Genomic DNA, 4,766 nt, shown 5'->3' with positions numbered 1-4,766 from the left:
CTGGACATGAGAAAAAAAGATAAAGAGGTTAGACAGCCATGGCTCCCCGCAGAGCAGATAAGTGATTTACTCGAGCAGCAGCATGTGCTGAGTGCCGCGGCAGCACAGATGGCTTAAAYCCCACGTGAACTCAAGCATCAGGCAAAGGCATCCTGCTGACCACAGGGTGCCCCAGCACCACAGCCAGCCCTGTCCCTGCATGGAGAGCCACGGCAGGCTGATCATCAGAGCCATGGGCATCTCTCAAACACCACCCTATGTGGGCAGGCAATCCAGCACAGAAAGCCTGTGCTTCCCCTTTTTCCCCCCCAGCACAGGTGGGGTTGGATAAGCAGAGTCCCAGCACTGGCTCTGCTGTTCTCCCTCCCCCTGGAAGCCATTTCAAATCTAATTTTTGGCTTCCTTTACCACAAGAGAAAGATAAAAGGAGACAATGATCCTGGACTACATAATTTCCCATCTGCCGTGTGTCTGCACTTGCTGGGGTGGGATAGCATGGTACCTAGAAGACCACCTGGGACCCAAATATTTAATGGCATTAAGACACTTAAAGATATAGACTGGCAACATAATGGGATTTTTCCAAAATCTCATAAGACATCTGCYTGTGCCTAAGCATTTTAAGAAGGCGGGCCCTCAATCCATGTTTAATCCACACAGCTATCTGGCTTCTGAGACTGCAGCCGTGCAGGAAAGGGGCACAGCCTTGTCCCAGGTCCACTTATTTTAGGGGTCAGACTGCAAAATATGGGGTCAGCAGATATTAAAGYGGGCAGCACAGCTAAAAAGAAGTTAGTGCAATTCTCACAAATGCAGTGGAGGAAACTGCTTCTTTGAATATTATTGCAGATCCAAATTCAGGAACCAGCAATTTGGGCAGCCATGACAAGTTGCAAAGAAAAGTGTCTGTAGGCCCACATGGTYGTAACCATAGTTTGAAGCTTATAAAGTGACGTATCACTATCCTAAATATACTTCAAGTCAGCAATTACAGGTAAGAACTGCAAGTTCAGGTAGTATGGGTCCGTCAGAAAGACTTTCCTCTCTGGATCCCATCTACGTTAAGATTGTGTGTTTGCTTTCAGAGAGTGAGCACCAGTAATCCCAAAGCAACCAAAACCCAGCATTTACTACAGTCAAATAGTAAATACACTTTAAAAAAGGGAAAAAAAACCCTCAAAAACCAGAGACTCCCACACTACTGGCACACAGAAACACACTGGAAGTGGCAAGCAGATGGCGAGGCTTCCAGCTCACTCCTGCCATCCCAGTGCTACCCGGGCACCAGCATGCCTGCACACGTGAGCTTTCTCCTCTCACCAGTGGGAGCTATGAGCAAGACTCATTARCGCTTCATAATCACGATGTTCATGCCTAAGCTCTTAATTAGAGGCATTTTTGGTTTCACAGGTTCCTTTCTCGCCCAGCCCCTTCAGTCTGTATGAATTATTCACCTGTCCCTTCTAGCACTAAGGCAGACCTGGACTCAACACACTAGATAAGGCTCAAGTTTCAGAAGCAACAAGGAGCTGACAAAGGGAATTATGGCAGGACTATCACACCTTCCCAGGGGTGGCCCTTTCTGCTCCAATATACTCAATCCTTTGCTTCAAAGACACAGAAGCTCTAGGTGCACACATTGCACTTATACAACACACCAAGGCAACGGAACCCCCAGCCAGTGAGGAGCCTGGCTGCTTCTGAGGTGGGGATTTAATCCTTTTCCCAGCCCTCATCCTGYTGTGGGACCCAGGACAGAATCCCATAGGGATAGCATCAGTGTGAATGGACACAGCCCTTCCTGTCACCTACAATGGCCACCCTCACCAGAGGGGACAGGCTTGGGCCTCCAGGTGAGGTGCTCCCCATCTCCAAGGTGGGTGGTCATGTCAGACACCAGAGCATAGCATGGTAAAGAGAACCAGGGCTTTCCCACACTGGCTGGCACATATTCCAGTTAGCTCAGCAAGCCTGCTGAGCCAGGAGGCCCAAGCCCCTCCAGATCTCAGGCAAGGAGGGAGAAGCATCCATCAGCCTGAGGCCACACAGGGCAGCGCTGCTCTCCTCCCTCCAGTGCAGGGCATGCAGTACACACACCGTGCTGCCAGCCAGGCCAGGGGAGCCACATGCCACTCCCATTCCTCCCTAAACAATTATCCCTCCCTGACTCCTGTCCTAGCTGCAGGAGGACCAATCCTGGGCATCCACTAAGCACAGAACTGAAGCCAGGGCTGCAGGATACCACAAGGAAAGCAGAATGYTGTGATTGAAGCTGCAGTCCTCCAGCTCCTGGTATGCATCCCACAGCAGCAAGGAGCAGGCAAGGGTTTGTAGCAGGAGGTCATGGATCGCAAGAGGAAATGCAGACACAGCACTACAGACCATGAATTTGTCAAGCAAGTGAAATTCAGAGACAAGTCAGATGAAAAGCCTTGACCTTATATCGGTCTTTCCAAGGAATAGCAGCTCTACAGACAGTGGAGCCACTGCAGTACAAGGCCACATTGCAGAGCTGGAGACTGTCATCCCATGGCTGGAAATGTTGTAGTCTCAGTTCACTACAGACAACTTGTGTGAAACTCATTTTGTCCAATTCCACTGTCTCACTTATTGACCAGAAAGTAATTTTTCACTAGCTCCCCCTTAGCTCCTATGCAAGCCCACTGTTACTCAGCACAGATGAAGCTGACAGGCAAGAGYCCTCAAAGCTGCTGAGAGACTTAATTTAGTAAGATCTCCAAGATCACAAAAAAGGTAAAGGACTGCACAGCCCTTCCAAACCGTGAGCCTGGCACTATTCCCAGAGCTCCAGAGGTGCCTTCCTTGCAAACAAGCCAGCTTTTTGTGAGGACTCTGCCTCCAGAGAGAGATGCAGTCCTRCACCTCTGCAGTTTGCATTTGTTCCAATAAGGACAATCTCACTGATACAGTAAGAAGCTACTTACCAGCCTGTATGTATGATTGCTGAGACTAATGCCAAAATGATTAGAGCAATCAAGTGGAGMTTCCTGGGGAGGGGATGAAAACTCTCTCCCATCACTAGGGATTAAGAACAGATCAGATGCAGAAGTGGAGCAGTTGCACACGTCACTCATCTCAGTCTGAACCAACTATCAATGCAAGCAGATTACAAATCATCTTCTCAAAGGCACAAGTTTCCCTCATTACTCCCAGTCAGCAGTACCTGGTCTTTTGCAGAATGACCCATACCCAACAGCACAAGCCAATTAAAAAAAAAAAATCTGTACACCATTTAAGGAACAAGCCTCCCCTCACATTCCTAATCTGACACAAAAATTACCATCAAAACTTCAATAATCCCCTACCACTTTGTAGCAAAATCCCCTGCTCCTAATCTTCATTTGYTCCCCTGATTTGCATTTGCCCTAATAACGTGGTCCTCAAACTACCCTCTGACTCCAGAGGTCCCAYAGTTAGCCAGCAAGAGCTACTTACTCACAGAGGGCACGAGGTCCTTCTGCCCTTGAAGAAATTAATCACTGTAACAGGGATTTTGCTTCCAGRCAGTGCTGGAGGAGTACAACTCCTACAGCACTCTCCACTGATCATCAACATCGAATGAATTGACCAGGCAGATTTCAAAACATTTTTTCTTTTGCCCAGCTTCAGCACATGCTACAGTCAACCCAGTGCTGTGGCACTGAGGAAGAAGCCATGGGCAAGGTTCTCTGGGACATTCCCACTGGAATACAGTTTGTAGGCCAGCACACTGGAGACACTGGTACGTCTCTCACYAGATGCTTTGTCAGTCACCATGGGTATCACCAGTAAAAATTACATGCTCTGGAACTGGGAAGTAAGGGATGAAAGTCAAATCCAGTGCGGGTTTTGCCATCTCTTAACACCAAACAAACTTGCAGGCCATCTAGACTGGCATAAGCTGGTCATGCTGCCAAAACGAGAAGTTCTGCCCTGTCCCTGCCCCTTCACTTCCACCTCAAGTGCTTGTGCAAGTACAAGATGAACCACACCAAGAAACCACAAACTCAGCATAACCCAATTATTCTTTAGCTGGATACCCTCCTCCACCCAAACAAAGGCTGGTTCCAGCACCAGGAGAGCAGAGTGKAGAGAGATTGCCTCTTTTGCACCTGCACTGAACTTTGCATAAGAGAGATGAAAGGCCTTTTCAGCCCGCATCTTATTTGACAAGCACCTTCTCAATACAGCCCTCCTCAAAAAAAACTTTCCATTTCTCTGTGCACAGAATTCCCTTTCCACTCCACATAAAGAACAGGCACACTGTTCATGTCAGTGTCACTGACAGCCTGGACCATGACAACAGCAGCCCAACCATCTCACCCCAGCACACAGAGGGGTATGAATTACCCCAGACTTCAGTGGTCACCTTAGATTAGTGCTGTTTGATGCAAGAAGTGAATCAAGCTCAAAGTCTGCCAAAGCAGAGAGTGTTAAAGACACTGTGATCAGTAACGCAGCACCGTGTTGAGAAGCCTTGGAACAGCAGCAGACAACATTATATTTGCTGGTTAGAGGAAAACGACTTGGGTGAGGCAGAGCTGTTTTGGGGCTTGTACTGAGAAATGTACAAAAACATTTGGAATTTTTTTACATATTGGAAATGAAATGTCTGAGTTTTAAATCCCGTATTACATTTGATGACCAAGGCTGTGTTTTAGGAAATGCCCGTGTTCCAAAAGGAAAAGAAAAACATGCTTTAAACTGCACGAAGTGCTTTGCCTAGTCCCTGAAGATTTCTTTTAACTCTTGTTTTCTGCTTTTTT

This window comes from Malurus melanocephalus, unplaced genomic scaffold, assembly GCF_030028575.1.
Source record: "Malurus melanocephalus ecotype Western Australia unplaced genomic scaffold, MMel_1.1 scaffold_48, whole genome shotgun sequence".
Taxonomy (NCBI): Eukaryota; Metazoa; Chordata; class Aves; order Passeriformes; family Maluridae; genus Malurus; species Malurus melanocephalus.
This window is presented reverse-complemented; position numbering follows the sequence as displayed.